Source organism: Camelus dromedarius, chromosome 7, assembly GCF_036321535.1.
Source record: "Camelus dromedarius isolate mCamDro1 chromosome 7, mCamDro1.pat, whole genome shotgun sequence".
In the NCBI taxonomy this organism is placed as follows: domain Eukaryota; kingdom Metazoa; phylum Chordata; class Mammalia; order Artiodactyla; family Camelidae; genus Camelus; species Camelus dromedarius.
The window spans coordinates 53,762,237-53,781,628 of NC_087442.1; the positions used below are offsets into that span (position 1 = coordinate 53,762,237).

Consider the following 19,392-nt stretch of genomic DNA (forward strand, 5'->3'; position numbering starts at 1 on the left):
GTCTACCTGGGGATTGGAGCCTAGAGTGTCTCTTTGTGCCTGTCTCCCTGCCTATCTCTCTGCATGTATACGTGGTAGATGCAGCTTAGAGTGTCTCTGTGTGCCTATCTACCTGGGGAGTGCAGCCTAGAGTGTCTCTGTGTGCCCTTCTAACTGCGGAGTGCAGCCTTGAGTGTCTCTGTGTTACTATCTACCTGGGGAGTGTAGCCTAGAGTGTCTCTGTGTGCCTATCTACCTGGGGATTGCAGTCTAGAGTGTGTGTGTGTGCCTATATCCCTGCCTATCTCCCTACCTGTCTACCTGGAAGATGCAGCCTCGAGTGTCTCTGTGTGCCTATCTACCTGGGGAGTGCGGCCTAGAGTGTAACTGTGTGCCTATCTCCCTGCCTATCTCTCTGTCTGATACCGTTTGAGTGCAGCCTAGAGTGTCTCTGTGTGTCTATCTACCTGGGTAGTGCAGCCTGGAGTGTCTCTGTGTGCCTGTCTACCTGGGAATGGAGCCTAGAGTGTCTCTTTGTGCCTATCTCCCTGCCTATCTCCCTGCCTGTGTACCTGGAAGATGCAGCCTCGAGTGTCTCTGTGTGCCTATCTACCTGGGGAGTGCGGCCTAGAGTGTAACTGTGTGCCTATCTCCCTGCCTATCTTTCTGTCTGATACCTGGGGAGTGCAGCCTAGTGTGTCTCTGTGTGTCTATCTACCTGGGGAGTGCAGCCTGGAGTGTCTCTGTGTGCCTGTCTACTTGGGGATTGGAGCCTACAGTGTCTGTGTGTGCCTATCTTGCTGCCTATCTACCTGCCTGTCTACCCCGGGGATTCAGCCTGGAGTGTCTCTATGTGCCTATCTACCTGGGGAGTGCAGTCTAGAGTGTCTCTTTTTGCCTATCTCCCTGACTATCTCCATGCCTGTCTACCTGGAAGATGCAGCCTAGACTGTCTCTGTGTGCCTATCTACCTGGGGAGTGCAGCCTAGAGTGTCTGTGTGTGCCTATCTCGCTACCTATCTATCTGCCTATCTACCCCGGGGATGCAGCCTGGAGTGTCTCTATGTGCCTATCAACCTGGGGAGTGCAGTCTAGAGTGTCTCTTTGTGCCTATCTCCCTGACTATCTCCATGCCTGTCTACCTGGAAGATGCAGCCTAGAGTGTCTCTATGTGCCTATCTACCTGGGGATTGCAGCCTAGAGTGTCTGTGTGTGCCTATCTACCTGGGGAGTGCAGCCTAGAGTGTCTCTTTGTGCCTATCTCCCTGCCTATCTCCCTGCCTGTCTACCTCCAGAATGCACTCCAGAGTATCTCTATGTGCCTATCTCCATGCCTATCTCCCTGCCTGTCTACCTGGAAGATGCAGCCTAGAGTGTCTCTGTGTGCCTATCTCCCTGGGGACTGCAGCCTACAGTGTCTCTGTGTGCCTGTCTTCCTCAGCGATGCAGCCTGGAGTGTCTCTTTGTGCCTATCTCCCTGCCTACCTCCCTGCCTGTCTACCTGGAAGATGCAGCCTAGAGTATCTCTGTGTGCTTATCTACCTGAGGAGTGAGCCTAGAGTGTCTCTGTGCCTATCTCCCTGCCTATCTCCCTGCGTGTCTACCTGGAAGATGCAGCCTAGAGTGTCTCTGTGTGCCTATCTACTTGGGGAGTGCAGCATAGAGTGTCTCTGTGTGCCTATCTACCTGGGGAGTGCAGCCTAGAGTGTCTCTGTGTGCCTATCTACCTGGGGAGTGCAGCCTACAGTGTCTCTGTGTGCCTATCTACCACGTGGAGTGAAGCCTAGAGTGTCTCTGTGTGCCTATCTACCTGGGGATTGCAGCCTAGAGTGTGTGTGTGTGCCTATATCCCTGCCTATCTCCCTGCATGTCTACCTGGAAGATGCAGCCTAGAGTGTCTGTGTGTGCCTATCTACCTGGGGAGTGCGGCCTAGAGTGTAACTGTGTGCCTATGTCCCTGCCTATCTCTGTGTCTGATACCTTGTGATTGCAGCCTAGAGTGACTCTGTGTGTCTATCTACCTGGGTAGTGCAGCCTGGAGTGTCTCTGTGTGCCTGTCTACCTGGGGATTGGAGCCTAGAGTGTCTCTTTGTGCGTATCTCCCTGCCTATCTCCCTGTATGTCTACCTGGAAGATGCAGCCTCGAGTGTCTCTGTGTACCTATCTACCTGGGGAGTGCGGCCTAGAGTGTAACTGTGTGCCTTACTCCCTGCCTATCATTCTGTCTGATACCTGGGCAGTGCAGCCTAGTGTGTCTCTGTGTGTCTATCTACCTGGGGAGTGCAGCCTGGAGTGTCTCTGTGTGCCTGTCTACTTGGGGATTGGAGCCTACAGTGTCTGTGTGTGCCTATCTCGCTGCCTGTCTACCTGCCTGTGTACCCCGGGGATGCAGCCTTGAGTGTCTCTGTGTGCCTATCTCCCTGGGGACTGCAGCCTACAATGTCTCTGTGTGCCTGTCTTCCTAGGCGATGCAGCCTGGAGTGTCTCTGTGTGCCTATCTCCCTGCCTATCTCCCTGCCTGTCTACCTGGAAGATGCAGCCTAGAGTGTCTCTGTGTGCCTATCTACCTGAGGATTGCAGCCTAGACTGTCTCTGTGTGCCTATCTACCTGGGGAGTGCGGCCTAGAGTGTAACTGTGTGTCTATCTACCTGGGGAGTGCAGCCTGGAGTGTCTCTGTGTGCCTGTCTACTTGGGGATTGGAGCCTACAGTGTCTGTGTGTGCCTATCTTGCTGCCTATCTACCTGCCTGTCTACCCCGGGGATTCAGCCTGGAGTGTCTCTATGTGCCTATCTACCTGGGGAGTGCAGTCTAGAGTGTCTCTTTTTGCCTATCTCCCTGACTATCTCCATGCCTGTCTACCTGGAAGATGCAGCCTAGACTGTCTCTGTGTGCCTATCTACCTGGGGAGTGCAGCCTAGAGTGTCTGTGTGTGCCTATCTCGCTGCCTATCTACCTGCCTGTCTACCCCGGGGATGCAGCCTGGAGTGTCTCTATGTGCCTATCAACCTGGGGAGTGCAGTCTAGAGTGTCTCTTTGTGCCTATCTCCCTGACTATCTCCATACCTGTCTACCTGGAAGATGCAGCCTAGAGTGTCTCTATGTGCCTATCTACCTGGGGATTGCAGCCTAGAGTGTCTGTGTGTGCCTATCTACCTGGGGAGTGCAGCCTAGAGTGTCTCTTTGTGCCTATCTCCCTGCCTATCTCCCTGCCTGTCTACCTCCAGAATGCACTCCAGAGTATCTCTATGTGCCTATCTCCATGCCTATCTCCCTGCCTGTCTACCTGGAAGATGCAGCCTAGAGTGTCTCTGTGTGCCTATCTCCCTGGGGACTGCAGCCTACAGTGTCTCTGTGTGCCTGTCTTCCTCAGCGATGCAGCCTGGAGTGTCTCTGTGTGCCTATCTCCCTGCCTATCTCCCTGCCTGTCTCCCTGCCTGTCTACGTGGAAGATGCAGCCTAGAGGCTCTCTTTGTGCCTATCTAACTGAGGATTGCAGCCTAGAGTGTCTCTGTGTGCCTATCTACCTGGGGAGTGCGGCCTAGAGTGTAACTGTGTGCCTATCTCCCTGCCTATCTCTCTGTCTGATACCTGGGGAGTGCAGCCTAGAGTGTCTCTGTGTGTCTATCTACCTGGGGAGTGCAGCCTGGAGTGTCTCCGTGTGCCTATCTCCCTGCCTATTTCCCTGCCTATCTTCCTCAGAGATGCAGCCTGGAGTGTCTCTGTGTGCCTATCTACCTGAGAAAGGCAGCCTGGAGTGTCTCTATGTGCCTATCTACCTGGGGAGTGCAGTCTAGAGTGACTCTTTGTGCCTATCTCCCTGACTATCTCCCTGCCTGTCTATCTGGAAGATGCAGCCTAGAGTGTCTCTGTGTGCCTATCTACCTGGGGAGTGCGGCCTAGAGTGTAACTGTGTGCCTATCTCCCTGCCTATCTCTCTGTCTGATACCTTGTGAGTGCAGCCTAGAGTGTCTCTCTGTGTCTATCTACCTGGGTAGTGCAGCCTAGAGTGTCTCTGTGTGCCTGTCTACCTGGGGATTGGAGCCTAGAGTGTCTCTTTGTGCCTATCTCCCTGCCTATCTCCCTGCCTGTGTACCTGGAAGATGCAGCCTCGAGTGTCTCTGTGTGCCTATCTACCTGGGGAGTGCGGCCTAGAGTGTAACTGTGTGCCTATCTCCCTGCCTATCTTTCTGTCTGATAACTGGGGAGTGCAGCCTAGTGTGTCTCTGTGTGTCTATCTACCTGGGGAGTGCAGCCTGGAGTGTCTCTCTCTGCCTGTCTACTTGGGGATTGGAGCCTACAGTGTCTGTGTGTGCCTATCTTGCTGCCTATCTACCTGCCTGTCTACCCCGGGGATTCAGCCTGGAGTGTCTCTATGTGCCTATCAACCTGGGGAGTGCAGTCTACAGTGTCTCTTTGTGCCTATCTCCCTGACTATCTCCATGCCTGTCTACCTGGAAGATGCAGCCTAGAGTGTCTCTATGTGCCTATCTACCTGGGGATTGCAGCCTAGAGTGTCTGTGTGTGCCTATCTACCTGGGGAGTGCAGCCTAGAGTGTCTCTTTGTGCCTATCTCCCTGCCTATCTCCCTGCCTGTCTACCTCCAGAATGCACTCCAGAGTATCTCTATGTGCCTATCTCCATGCCTATCTCCCTGCCTGTCTACCTGGAAGATGCAGCCTAGAGTGTCTCTGTGTGCCTATCTCCCTGGGGACTGCAGCCTACAGTGTCTCTGTGTGCCTGTCTTCCTCAGCGATGCAGCCTGGAGTGTCTCTGTGTGCCTATCTCCCTGCCTATCTCCCTGCCTGTCTACCTGGAAGATGCAGCCTAGAGTGTCTCTGTGTGCCTATCTACCTGAGGATTGCAGCCTAGAGTGTCTCTGTGTGCCTATCTACCTGGGGAGTGCGGCCTAGAGTGTAACTGTGTGCCTATCTCCCTGCCTATCTCTCTGTCTGATACCTGGGGAGTGCAGCCTAGAGTGTCTCTGTGTGTCTATCTACCTGGGGAGTGCAGCATGGAGTGTCTCTGTGTGCCTGTCTACCTGGGGATTGGAGCCTAGAGTGTCTCTTTGTGCCTATCTCCCTGCCTACCTCCCTGCCTGTCTACCTGGAAGATGCAGCCTAGAGTGTCTCTTTGTGCCTATCTCCCTGCCTACCTCCCTGCGTGTCTACCTGGAAGATGCAGCCTAGAGTGTCTCTGTGTGCCTATCTACTTGGGGAGTGCAGCATAGAGTGTCTCTGTGTGCCTATCTACCTGGGGAGTGCAGCCTAGAGTGTCTCTGTGTGCCTATCTACCTGGGGAGTGCAGCCTACAGTGTCTCTGTGTGCCTATCTACCAGGTGGAGTGAAGCCTAGAGTGTCTCTGTGTGCCTATCTACCTGGGGATTGCAGCCTAGAGTGTGTGTGTGTGCCTATATCCCTGCCTATCTCCCTGCATGTCTACCTGGAAGATGCAGCCTAGAGTGTCTGTGTGTGCCTATCTACTTGGGGAGTGCGGCCTAGAGTGTAACTGTGTGCCTATGTCCCTGCCTATCTCTCTGTCTGATACCTTGTGATTGCAGCCTAGAGTGACTCTGTGTGTCTATCTACCTGGGTAGTGCAGCCTGGAGTGTCTCTGTGTGCCTGTCTACCTGGGGATTGGAGCCTAGAGTGTCTCTTTGTGCCTATCTCCCTGCCTTTCTTCCTGCCTGTGTACCTGGAAGATGCAGCCTCGAGTGTCTCTGTGTGCCTGTCTACCTGGGGAGTGTAGCCTAGAGTGTCTCTGTGTGCCTATCTACCTGGGGAGTGCGGCCTAGAGTGTAACTGTGTGCCTAACTCCCTGCCTATCATTCTGTCTGATACCTGGGGAGTGCAGCCTAGTGTGTCTCTGTGTGTCTATCTACCTGGGGAGTGCAGCCTGGAGTGTCTCTGTGTGCCTATCTCCCTGGGGACTGCAGCCTAAAGTGTCTGTGTGTGCCTGTCTTCCTCAGCGATGCAGCCTGGAGTGTCTCTTTGTGCCTATCTCCCTGCCTACCTCCCTGCCTGTCTACCTGGAGGATGCAGCCTAGAGTATCTCTGTGTGCTTATCTACCTGAGGAGTGAGCCTAGAGTGTCTCTGTGCCTATCTCCCTGCCTATCTCCCTGCGTGTCTACCTGGAAGATGCAGCCTAGAGTGTCTCTGTGTGCCTATCTACCTGGGGAGTGCAGCCTGGAGTGTCTCTGTGTGCCTGTCTACTTGGGGATTGGAGCCTACAGTGTCTGTGTGTGCCTATCTCGCTGCCTATCTACCTGCCTGTGTACCCCGGGGATGCAGCCTTGAGTGTCTCTGTGTGCCTATCTCCCTGGGGACTGCAGCCTACAATGTCTCTGTGTGCCTGTCTTCCTCAGCGATGCAGCCTAGAGTGTCTCTGTGTGCCTATCTACCTGAGGATTGCAGCCTACACTGTCTCTGTGTGCCTATCTACCTGAGGAGTGCGGCCTAGAGTGTAACTGTGTGCCTATCTCCCTGCCTATCTCTCTGTCTGATACCTGGGGAGTGCAGCCTAGAGTGTCTCTGTGTGTCTATCTACCTGGGGAGTGCAGCCTGGAGTATCTCTGTGTGCCTATCTCCCTGCCTATTTCCCTGCCTATCTTCGTCAGAGATGCAGCCTGGATTGTCTCTGTGTGCCTATCTACCTGAGAAAGGCAGCCTGGAGTGTCTCTGTGTGCCTATCTCTTTGCCTGTCTACCTGGGGAGTGCAGCCTAGAGTGTCTCTGTGTGCCTATCTACCTGGGGAGTGCAGCCTGGAGTGTCTCCGTGTGCCTATCTCCCTGCCTATTTCCCTGCCTATCTTCCTCATAGATGCAGCCTGGAGTGTCTCTGTGTGCCTGTCTACCTGAGAAAGGCAGCCTGGAGTGTCTCTGTGTGCCTATCTCTTTGCCTGTCTACCTGGGGAGTGCAGCCTAGAGTGTCTCTGTGTGCCTATCTACCTGGGGAGTGTAGCCTGTAGTGTCTCCGTGTGCCTATCTCCCTGCCTATCTCCCTGCCTGTGTACCTGGAAGATGCAGCCTAGAGAGTCTCTGTGTGCCTATCTACCTGGGGAGTGCAGCCTAGAGTGTCTATGTGTGCCTCTATAGCTGGGGAGTGCAGCCTAGAGTATCTTTGTGTGCCTATCTTCCTCAGCGATGCAGCCTGGAGTGTCTCTGTGTGCCTATCTCCCTGGGGATTGAAGCCTAGAGTGTCTCTGTGTGCCTATCTACCAGGTGGAGTGAAGCCTAGAGTGTTTTTGTGTGGCTATCTACCTGGGGAGTGCAGCCTAGAGTGTCTGTGTGTGCCTATCTACCTGCGGAGTGCGGCCTAGAGTGTAACTGTGTGCCTATGTCCCTGCCTATCTCTCTGTCTGATACCTGGTGAGTGCAGCCTAGAGTGTCTCTGTGTGTCTATCTACCTGGGTAGTGCAGCCTGGAGTGTCTCTGTGTGCCTGTCTACCTGGGGATTGGAGCCTAGAGTGTCTCTTTGTGCCTATCTCCCTGCCTACCTCCCTGCCTGTCTACCTGGAAGATGCAGCCTAGAGTATCTCTGTGTGCTTATCTACCTGAGGAGTGCAGCCTAGAGTGTCTCTGTGCCTATCTCCCTGCCTATCTCCCTGCGTGTCTACCTGGAAGATGCAGCCTAGAGTGTCTCTGTGTGCCTATCTACCTGGGGAGTGCAGCCTAGAGTGTCTCTGTGTGCCTATCTACCTGGGGAGTGCAGCCTACAGTGTCTCTGTGCGCCTATCTCCCTGCCTATCTCCCAGCCTGTCTAATTAGAAGATGCAGCCTAGACTGTCTCTGTGTGCCTATCTACGTGTGGAGTGCAGCCTAGAGAGTCTCTGTGTGCCTATCTACCTGGGGATTGCAGCCTAGAGTGTGTGTGTGTGCCTATATCCCTGCCTATCTCCCTGCCTGTCTACCTGGAAGATGCAGCCTAGAGTGTCTCTGTGTGCCTATCTACCTGGGGAGTGCTGCCTAGAGTGTAACTGTGTGCCTATGTCCCTGCCTATCTCTCTGTCTGATACCTTGTGATTGCAGCCTAGAGTGTCTCTGTGTGTCTATCTACCTGGGTAGTACAGCCTGGAGTGTCTCTGTGTGCCTGTGTACCTGGGGATTGGAGCCTAGAGTGTCTCTTTGTGCCTATCTCCCTGCCTATCTCCCTGCCTGTGTACCTGGAAGATGCAGCCTCGAGTGTCTCTGTGTGCCTATCTACCTGAGGATTGCAGCCTAGAGTGTCTCTGTGTGCCTGTCTTCCTCAGCGATGCAGCCTGCAGTGTCTCTATGTGCCTATCTCCCTGCCTATCTCCCTGCCTGTCTACCTGGAAGATGCAGCCTAGAGTGTCTCTGTGTGCCTATCTACCTGAGGATTGCAGCCTAGAGTGTCTCTGTGTGCCTATCTACCTGGGGAGTGCGGCCTAGAGTGTAACTGTGTGCCTATCTCCCTGCCTATCTCTCTGTCTGATACCTGGGGAGTGCAGCCTAGAGTGTCTCTGTGTGTCTATCTACCTGGGGAGTGCAGCCTGGAGTGTCTCCGTGTGCCTATCTCCCTGCCTATTTCCCTGCTTATCTTCCTCAGAGATGCAGCCTGGAGTGTCTCTGTGTGCCTATCTACCTGAGAAAGGTAGCCTGGAGTGTCTCTGTGTGCCTATCTCTCTGCCTGTCTACCTGGGGAGTTCAGTCTGGAGTGTGTCTGTGTGCCTATCTCCCTGCCTATCTTCCTCGGAGATGCTGCCTCGAGTGTCTCTCTGTGCCTATCTACCTGGGGAGTGAAGTTTAGAGTGTCTGTGTGTGCCTATCTCCCTGGGGAGTGCAGCCTAGAGTGTCTCTTTGTGCCTATCTCCCTGCCTATCTCCCTGCCTGTCTACCTCCAGAATGCACTCCAGAGTATCTCTATGTGCCTATCTCCATGCCTATCTCCCTGCCTGTCTACCTGGAAGATGCAGCCTAGAGTGTCTCTGTGTGCCTATCTCCCTGGGGACTGCACCCTACAGTGTCTCTGTGTGCCTGTCTTCCTCAGCGATGCAGCCTGGAGTGTCTCTTTGTGCCTATCTCCCTGCGTACCTCCCTGCCTGTCTACCTGGAAGATGCAGCCTAGAGTATCTCTGTGTGCTTATCTACCTGAGGAGTGAGCCTAGAGTGTCTCTGTGCCTATCTCCCTGCCTATCTCCCTGCGTGTCTACCTGGAAGATGCAGCCTAGAGTGTCTCTGTGTGCCTATCTACTTGGGGAGTGCAGCATAGAGTGTCTCTGTGTGCCTATCTACCTGGGGAGTGCAGCCTAGAGTGTCTCTGTGTGCCTATCTACTTGGGGAGTGCAGCATAGAGTGTCTCTGTGTGCCTATCTACCTGGAGAGTGCAGCCTAGAGTGTCTCTTTGTGCCTATCTCCCTGCCTATCTCCCTGCCTGTCTACCTCCAGAATGCACTCCAGAGTATCTCTATGTGCCTATCTCCATGCCTATCTCCCTGCCTGTCTACCTGGAAGATGCAGCCTAGAGTGTCTCTGTGTGCCTATCTCCCTGGGGACTGCAGCCTACAGTGTCTCTGTGTGCCTGTCTTCCTCAGCGATGCAGCCTGGAGTGTCTCTGTGTGCCTATCTCCCTGCCTATCTCCCTGCCTACCTCCCTGCCTGTCTACCTGGAAGATGCAGCCTAGAGGGTCTCTGTGTGCCTATCTACCTGAGGATTGCAGCCTAGAGTGTCTCTGTGTGCCTATCTACCTGGGGAGTGCGGCCTAGAGTGTAACTGTGTGCCTATCTCACTGCCTATCTCTCTGTCTGATACCTTGTGATTGCAGCCTAGAGTGACTCTGTGTGTCTATCTACCTGGGTAGTGCAGCCTGGAGTGTCTCTGTGTGCCTGTCTACCTGGGGATTGGAGCCTAGAGTGTCTCTTTGTGCCTATCTCCCTGCCTATCTTCCTGCCTGTGTACCTGGAAGATGCAGCCTCGAGTGTCTCTGTGTGCCTGTCTACCTGGGGAGTGTAGCCTAGAGTGTCTCTGTGTGCCTATCTACCTGGGGAGTGCGGCCTAGAGTGTAACTGTGTGCCTAACTCCCTGCCTATCATTCTGTCTGATACCTGGGGAGTGCAGCCTAGTGTGTCTCTGTGTGTCTATCTACCTGGGGAGTGCAGCCTGGAGTGTCTCTGTGTGCCTGTCTACTTGGGGATTGGAGCCTACAGTGTCTCTGTGTGCCTATCTCGCTGCCTATCTACCTGCCTGTGTACCCCGGGGATGCAGCCTTGAGTGTCTCTGTGTGCCTATCTCCCTGGGGACTGCAGCCTACAATGTCTCTGTGTGCCTGTCTTCCTCAGCGATGCAGCCTGGAGTGTCTCTGTGTGCCTATCTCCCTGCCTATCTCCCTGCCTGTCTACCTGGAAGATGCAGCCTAGAGTGTCTCTGTGTGCCTATCTACCTGAGGATTGCAGCCTAGACTGTCTCTGTGTGCCTATCTACCTGGGGAGTGCGGCCTAGAGTGTAACTGTGTGCCTATCTCTCTGCCTATCTCTCTGTCTGATACCTGGGGAGTGCAGCCTAGAGTGTCTCTGTGTGTCTATCTACCTGGAGAGTGCAGCCTGGAGTGTCTCCGTGTGCCTATCTCCCTGCCTATTTCCCTGCCTATCTTCCTCAGAGATGCAGCCTGGAGTGTCTCTGTGTGCCTATCTACCTGAGAAAGGCAGCCTGGAGTGTCTCTATGTGCCTATCTACCTGGGGAGTGCAGTCTAGAGTGTCTCTTTGTGCCTATCTCCCTGACTATCTCCATGCCTGTCTACCTGGAAGATGCAGCCTAGACAGTCTCTGTGTGCCTATCTACCTGGGGAGTGCAGCCTAGAGTGTCTGTGTGTGCCTATCTCGCTGCCTATCTACCTGCCTGTCTACCCCGGGGATGCAGCCTGGAGTGTCTCTATGTGCCTATCAACCTGGGGAGTGCAGTCTAGAGTGTCTCTTTGTGCCTATCTCCCTGACTATCTCCATGCCTGTCTACCTGGAAGATGCAGCCTAGAGTGTCTGTATGTGCCTATCTACCTGGGGATTGCAGCCTAGAGTGTCTGTGTGTGCCTATCTACCTGGGGAGTGCAGCCTAGAGTGTCTCTTTGTGCCTATCTCCCTGCCTATCTCCCTGCCTGTCTACCTCCAGAATGCACTCCAGAGTATCTCTATGAGCCTATCTCCATGCCTATCTCCCTGCCTGTCTACCTGGAAGATGCAGCCTAGAGTGTCTCTGTGTGCCTATCTCCCTGGGGACTGCAGCCTACAGTGTCTCTGTGTGCCTGTCTTCCTCAGCGATGCAGCCTGGAGTGTCTCTGTGTGCCTATCTCCCTGCCTATCTCCCTGCCTGTCTACCTGGAAGATGCAGCCTAGAGTGCCTCTGTGTGCCTATCTACCTGAGGATTGCAGCCTAGAGTGTCTCTGTGTGCCTATCTACCTGGGGAGTGCGGCCTAGAGTGTAACTATGTGCCTATCTCCCTGCCTATCTCTCTGTCTGATACCTGGGGAGTGCAGCCTAGAGTGTCTCTGTGTGTCTATCTACCTGGGGAGTGCAGCATGGAGTGTCTCTGTGTGCCTGTCTACCTGGGGATTGGAGCCTAGAGTGTCTCTTTGTGCCTATCTCCCTGCCTACCTCCCTGCCTGTCTACCTGGAAGATGCAGCCTAGAGTATCTCTGTGTGCTTATCTACCTGAGGAGTGAGCCTAGAGTGTCTCTGTACCTATCTCCCTGCATATCTCCCTGCGTGTCTACCTGGAAGATGCAGCCTAGAGTGTCTCTGTGTGCCTATCTACTTGGGGAGTGCAGCATAGAGTGTCTCTGTGTGCCTATCTACCTGGGGAGTGCAGCCTAGAGTGTCTCTGTGTGCCTATCTACCTGGGGAGTGCAGCCTACAGTGTCTCTGTGTGCCTATCTACCAGGTGGAGTGAAGCCTAGAGTGTCTCTGTGTGCCTATCTACCTGGGGATTGCAGCCTAGAGTGTGTGTGTGTGCCTATATCCCTGCCTATCTCTCTGCATGTCTACCTGGAAGATGCAGCCTAGAGTGTCTGTGTGTGCCTATCTACCTGGGGAGTGCGGCCTAGAGTGTAACTGTGTGCCTATGTCCCTGCCTATCTCTCTGTCTGATACCTTGTGATTGCAGCCTAGAGTGACTCTGTGTGTCTATCTACCTGGGTAGTGCAGCCTGGAGTGTCTCTGTGTGCCTGTCTACCTGGGGATTGGAGCCTAGAGTGTCTCTTTGTGCCTATCTCCCTGCCTATCTTCCTGCCTGTGTACCTGGAAGATGCAGCCTCGAGTGTCTCTGTGTGCCTGTCTACCTGGGGAGTGTAGCCTAGAGTGTCTCTGTGTGCCTATCTACCTGGGGAGTGCGGCCTAGAGTGTAACTGTGTGCCTAACTCCCTGCCTATCATTCTGTCTGATACCTGGGGAGTGCAGCCTAGTGTGTCTCTGTGTGTCTATCTACCTGGGGAGTGCAGCCTGGAGTGTCTCTGTGTGCCTGTCTACTTGGGGATTGGAGCCTACAGTGTCTGTGTGTGCCTATCTCGCTGCCTATCTACCTGCCTGTGTACCCCGGGGATGCAGCCTTGAGTGTCTCTGTGTGCCTATCTCCCTGGGGACTGCAGCCTACAATGTCTCTGTGTGCCTGTCTTCCTCAGCGATGCAGCCTGGAGTGTCTCTGTGTGCCTATCTACCTGAGGATTGCAGCCTACACTGTCTCTGTGTGCCTATCTACCTGGGGAGTGCGGCCTAGAGTGTAACTGTGTGCCTATCTCCCTGCCTATCTCTCTGTCTGATACCTGGGGAGTGCAGCCTAGAGTGTCTCTGTGTGTCTATCTACCTGGGGAGTGCAGCCTGGAGTATCTCCGTGTGCCTATCTCCCTGCCTATTTCCCTGCCTATCTTCCTCATAGATGCAGCCTGGAGTGTCTCTGTGTGCCTATCTACCTGAGAAAGGCAGCCTGGAGTGTCTCTGTGTGCCTATCTCTTTGCCTGTCTACCTGGGGAGTGCAGCCTAGAGTGTCTCTGTGTGCCTATCTACCTGGGGAGTGCAGCCTGGAGTGTCTCCGTGTGCCTATCTCCCTGCCTATCTCCCTGCCTGTGTACCTGGAAGATGCAGCCTAGAGAGTCTCTGTGTGCCTATCTACCTGGGGAGTGCAGCCTAGAGTGTCTATGTGTGCCTCTATAGCTGGGGAGTGCAGCCTAGAGTATCTCTGTGTGCCTATGTTCCTCAGTGATGCAGCCTGGAGTGTCTCTGTATGCCTATCTACCTGGGGAGTGGGGCCTAGAGTGTAACTGTGTGTCTATCTACCTAGGGAGTGCAGCCTGGAGTGTCTCTGTGTGCCTCTATAGCTGGGGAGTGCAGCCTAGAGTCTCTTTGTGTGCCTATCTTCCTCAGCGATGCAGCCTGGAGTGTCTCTGTGTGCCTATCTCCCTGGGGATTGAAGCCTAGAGTGTCTCTGTGTGCCTATCTACCAGGTGGAGTGAAGCCTAGAGTGTTTTTGTGTGGCTATCTACCTGGGGAGTGCAGCCTAGAGTGTCTCTGTGTGCCTATCTACCTTGGGAGTGCAGCCTAGAGTGTCTCTGTGTGCCTATCTACCTGGGGAGTGCGGCCTAGAGTGTAACTGTGTCCCTTGTCCCTGCCTATCTCTCTGTCTGATACCTGGTGAGTGCAGCCTAGAGTGTCTCTGTGTGTCTATCTACCTGGGTAGTGCAGCCTGGAGTGTCTCTGTGTGCCTGTCTACCTGGGGATTGGAGCCTAGAGTGTCTCATTGTGCCTATCTCCCTGCCTACCTCCCTGCCTGTCTACCTGGAAGATGCAGCCTAGAGTATCTCTGTGTGCTCATCTACCTGAGGAGTGCAGCCTAGAGTGTCTCTGTGCCTATCTCCCTGCCTATCTCCCTGCGTGTCTACCTGGAAGATGCAGCCTAGAGTGTCTCTGTGTGCCTATCTACCTGGGGAGTGCAGCCTAGAGTGTCTCTGTGTGCCTATCTACCTGGGGAGTGCAGCCTACAGTGTCTCTGTGCGCCTATCTCCCTGCCTATCTCCCAGCCTGTCTAATTAGAAGATGCAGCCTAGACTGTCTCTGTGTGCCTATCTACGTGTGGAGTGCAGCCTAGAGTGTCTCTGTGTGCCTATCTACCTGGGGATTGCAGCCTAGAGTGTGTGTGTGTGCCTATATCCCTGCCTATCTCCCTGCCTGTCTACCTGGAAGATGCAGCCTAGAGTGTCTCTGTGTGCCTATCTACCTGGGGAGTGCGGCCTAGAGTGTAACTGTGTGCCTATGTCCCTGCCTATCTCTCTCTCTGATACCTTGTGATTACAGCCTAGAGTGTGTCTGTGTGTCTATCTACCTGGGTAGTACAGCCTGGAGTGTCTCTGTGTGCCTGTCTACCTGGGGATTGGAGCCTAGAGTGTCTCTTTGTGCCTATCTCCCTGCCTATCTCCCTGCCTGTGTACCTGGAAGATGCAGCCTCGAGTGTCTCTGTGTGCCTATCTACCTGAGGATTGCAGCCTAGAGTGTCTCTGTGTGCCTGTCTTCCTCAGCGATGCAGCCTGGAGTGTCTCTATGTGCCTATCTCCCTGCCTATCTCCCTGCCTGTCTACCTGGAAGATGCAGCCTAGAGTGTCTCTGTGTGCCTATCTACCTGAGGATTGCAGCCTAGAGTGTCTCTGTGTGCCTATCTACCTGGGGAGTGCGGCCTAGAGTGTAACTGTGTGCCTATCTCCCTGCCTATCTCTCTGTCTGATACCTGGGGAGTGCAGCCTAGAGTGTCTCTGTGTGTCTATCTACCTGGGGAGTGCAGCCTGGAGTGTCTCCGTGTGCCTATCTCCCTGCCTATTTCACTGCCTATCATCCTCAGAGATGCAGCCTGGAGTGTCTCTATGTGCCTATCTACCTGGGGAATGCAGCCTAGATTGTCTCTGTGTGCCTATCTCCCTGCCTATCTCCCTGCCTGTGTACCTGGAAGATGCAGCCTAGAGAGTCTCTGTGTGCCTATCTACCTGGGGAGTGCAGCCTAGAGTGTCTATGTGTGCCTCTATAGCTGGGGAGTGCAGCCTAGAGTATCTCTGTGTGCCTATGTTCCTCAGTGATGCAGCCTGGAGTGTCTCTGTATGCCTATCTACCTGGGGAGTGCGGCCTAGAGTGTAACTGTGTGTCTATCTACCTGGGGAGTGCAGCCTGGAGTGTCTCTGTGTGCCTGTCTACTTGGGGATTGGAGCCTACAGTGTCTGTGTGTGCCTATCTTGCTGCCTATCTACCTGCCTGTCTACCCCGGGGATTCAGCCTGGAGTGTCTCTATGTGCCTATCTACCTGGGGAGTGCAGTCTAGAGTGTCTCTTTTTGCCTATCTCCCTGACTATCTCCATGCCTGTCTACCTGGAAGATGCAGCCTAGACTGTCTCTGTGTGCCTATCTACCTGGGGAGTGCAGCCTAGAGTGTCTGTGTGTGCCTATCTCGCTGCCTATCTACCTGCCTGTCTACCCCGGGGATGCAGCCTGGAGTGTCTCTATGTGCCTATCAACCTGGGGAGTGCAGTCTAGAGTGTCTCTTTGTGCCTATCTCCCTGACTATCTCCATACCTGTCTACCTGGAAGATGCAGCCTAGAGTGTCTCTATGTGCCTATCTACCTGGGGATTGCAGCCTAGAGTGTCTGTGTGTGCCTATCTACCTGGGGAGTGCAGCCTAGAGTGTCTCTTTGTGCCTATCTCCCTGCCTATCTCCCTGCCTGTCTACCTCCAGAATGCACTCCAGAGTATCTCTATGTGCCTATCTCCATGCCTATCTCCCTGCCTGTCTACCTGGAAGATGCAGCCTAGAGTGTCTCTGTGTGCCTATCTCCCTGGGGACTGCAGCCTACAGTGTCTCTGTGTGCCTGTCTTCCTCAGCGATGCAGCCTGGAGTGTCTCTGTGTGCCTATCTCCCTGCCTATCTCCCTGCCTGTCTCCCTGCCTGTCTACGTGGAAGATGCAGCCTAGAGGCTCTCTTTGTGCCTATCTAACTGAGGATTGCAGCCTAGAGTGTCTCTGTGTGCCTATCTACCTGGGGAGTGCGGCCTAGAGTGTAACTGTGTGCCTATCTCCCTGCCTATCTCTCTGTCTGATACCTTGTGAGTGCAGCCTAGAGTGTCTCTCTGTGTCTATCTACCTGGGTAGTGCAGCCTAGAGTGTCTCTGTGTGCCTGTCTACCTGGGGATTGGAGCCTAGAGTGTCTCTTTGTGCCTATCTCCCTGCCTATCTCCCTGCCTGTGTACCTGGAAGATGCAGCCTCGAGTGTCTCTGTGTGCCTATCTACCTGGGGAGTGCGGCCTAGAGTGTAACTGTGTGCCTATCTCCCTGCCTATCTTTCTGTCTGATAACTGGGGAGTGCAGCCTAGTGTGTCTCTGTGTGTCTATCTACCTGGGGAGTGCAGCCTGGAGTGTCTCTCTCTGCCTGTCTACTTGGGGATTGGAGCCTACAGTGTCTGTGTGTGCCTATCTTGCTGCCTATCTACCTGCCTGTCTACCCCGGGGATTCAGCCTGGAGTGTCTCTATGTGCCTATCAACCTGGGGAGTGCAGTCTACAGTGTCTCTTTGTGCCTATCTCCCTGACTATCTCCATGCCTGTCTACCTGGAAGATGCAGCCTAGAGTGTCTCTATGTGCCTATCTACCTGGGGATTTCAGCCTAGAGTGTCTGTGTGCGCCTATCTACCTGGGGAGTGCAGCCTAGAGTGTCTCTTTGTGCCTATCTCCCTGCCTATCTCCCTGCCTGTCTACCTCCAGAATGCACTCCAGAGTATCTCTATGTGCCTATCTCCATGCCTATCTCCCTGCCTGTCTACCTGGAAGATGCAGCCTAGAGTGTCTCTGTGTGCCTATCTCCCTGGGGACTGCAGCCTATAGTGTCTCTGTGTGCCTGTCTTCCTCAGCGATGCAGCCTGGAGTGTCTCTGTGTGCCTATCTCCCTGCCTATCTCCCTGCCTGTCTACCTGGAAGATGCAGCCTAGAGTGTCTCTGTGTGCCTATCTACCTGAGGATTGCAGCCTAGAGTGTCTCTGTGTGCCTATCTACCTGGGGAGTGCGGCCTAGAGTGTAACTGTGTGCCTATCTCCCTGCCTATCTCTCTGTCTGATACCTGGGGAGTGCAGCCTAGAGTGTCTCTGTGTGTCTATCTACCTGGGGAGTGCAGCATGGAGTGTCTCTGTGTGCCTGTCTACCTGGGGATTGGAGCCTAGAGTGTCTCTTTGTGCCTATCTCCCTGCCTACCTCCCTGCCTGTCTACCTGGAAGATGCAGCCTAGAGTATCTCTGTGTGCTTATCTACCTGAGGAGTGAGCCTAGAGTGTCTCTGTGCCTATCTCCCTGCCTATCTCCCTGCGTGTCTACCTGGAAGATGCAGCCTAGAGTGTCTCTGTGTGCCTATCTACTTGGGGAGTGCAGCATAGAGTGTCTCTGTGTGCCTATCTACCTGGGGAGTGCAGCCTAGAGTGTCTCTGTGTGCCTATCTACCTGGGGAGTGCAGCCTACAGTGTCTCTGTGTGCCTATCTACCAGGTGGAGTGAAGCCTAGAGTGTCTCTGTGTGCCTATCTACCTGGGGATTGCAGCCTAGAGTGTGTGTGTGTGCCTATATCCCTGCCTATCTCCCTGCATGTCTACCTGGAAGATGCAGCCTAGAGTGTCTGTGTGTGCCTATCTACTTGGGGAGTGCGGCCTAGAGTGTAACTGTGTGCCTATGTCCCTGCCTATCTCTCTGTCTGATACCTTGTGATTGCAGCCTAGAGTGACTCTGTGTGTCTATCTACCTGGGTAGTGCAGCCTGGAGTGTCTCTGTGTGCCTGTCTACCTGGGGATTGGAGCCTAGAGTGTCTCTTTGTGCCTATCTCCCTGCCTTTCTTCCTGCCTGTGTACCTGGAAGATGCAGCCTCGAGTGTCTCTGTGTGCCTGTCTACCTGGGGAGTGTAGCCTAGAGTGTCTCTGTGTGCCTATCTACCTGGGGAGTGCGGCCTAGAGTGTAACTGTGTGCCTAACTCCCTGCCTATCATTCTGTCTGATACCTGGGGAGTGCAGCCTAGTGTGTCTCTGTGTGTCTATCTACCTGGGGAGTGCAGCCTGGAGTGTCTCTGTGTGCCTATCTCCCTGGGGACTGCAGCCTAAAGTGTCTGTGTGTGCCTGTCTTCCTCAGCGATGCAGCCTGGAGTGTCTCTTTGTGCCTATCTCCCTGCCTACCTCCCTGCCTGTCTACCTGGAAGATGCAGCCTAGAGTATCTCTGTGTGCTTATCTACCTGAGGAGTGAGCCTAGAGTGTCTCTGTGCCTATCTCCCTGCCTATCTCCCTGCGTGTCTACCTGGAAGATGCAGCCTAGAGTGTCTCTGTGTGCCTATCTACCTGGGGAGTGCAGCCTGGAGTGTCTCTGTGTGCCTGTCTACTTGGGGATTGGAGCCTACAGTGTCTGTGTGTGCCTATCTCGCTGCCTATCTACCTGCCTGTGTACCCCGGGGATGCAGCCTTGAGTGTCTCTGTGTGCCTATCTCCCTGGGGACTGCAGCCTACAATGTCTCTGTGTGCCTGTCTTCCTCAGCGATGCAGCCTAGAGTGTCTCTGTGTGCCTATCTACCTGAGGATTGCAGCCTACACTGTCTCTGTGTGCCTATCTACCTGGGGAGTGCGGCCTAGAGTGTAACTGTGTGCCTATCTCCCTGCCTATCTCTCTGTCTGATACCTGGGGAGTGCAGCCTAGAGTGTCTCTGTGTGTCTATCTACCTGGGGAGTGCAGCCTGGAGTATCTCTGTGTGCCTATCTCCCTGCCTATTTCCCTGCCTATCTTCCTCAGAGATGCAGCCTGGATTGTCTCTGTGTGCCTATCTACCTGAGAAAGGCAGCCTGGAGTGTCTCTGTGTGCCTATCTCTTTGCCTGTCTACCTGGGGAGTGCAGCCTAGAGTGTCTCTGTGTGCCTATCTACCTGGGGAGTGCAGCCTGGAGTGTCTCCGTGTGCCCATCTCCCTGCCTATTTCCCTGCCTATCTTCCTCATAGATGCAGCCTGGAGTGTCTCTGTGTGCCTGTCTACCTGAGAAAGGCAGCCTGGAGTGTCTCTGTGTGCCTATCTCTTTGCCTGTCTACCTGGGGAGTGCAGCCTAGAGTGTCTCTGTGTGCCTATCTACCTGGGGAGTGTAGCCTGGAGTGTCTCCGTGTGCCTATCTCCCTGCCTATCTCCCTGCCTGTGTACCTGGAAGATGCAGCCTAGAGAGTCTCTGTGTGCCTATCTACCTGGGGAGTGCAGCCTAGAGTGTCTATGTGTGCCTCTATAGCTGGGGAGTGCAGCCTAGAGTATCTTTGTGTGCCTATCTTCCTCAGCGATGCAGCCTGGAGTGTCTCTGTGTGCCTATCTCCCTGGGGATTGAAGCCTAGAGTGTCTCTGTGTGCCTATCTACCAGGTGGAGTGAAGCCTAGAGTGTTTTTGTGTG

General features: G+C 54.2%; 2 long non-coding RNA genes across 4 annotated transcripts in view; one reads left to right on the forward strand and one right to left on the reverse strand.

Annotated features, from left to right (window-relative positions):
* The window catches only part of LOC135321690 (uncharacterized), a 550,688-nt gene that overhangs the window by 487,197 nt on the left and 44,099 nt on the right, over positions 1 to 19,392 (forward strand). The gene's annotated exons all lie outside the window — the stretch shown is intronic.
* The window catches only part of LOC135321689 (uncharacterized), a 688,254-nt gene that overhangs the window by 374,838 nt on the left and 294,024 nt on the right, over positions 1 to 19,392 (reverse strand). The gene's annotated exons all lie outside the window — the stretch shown is intronic.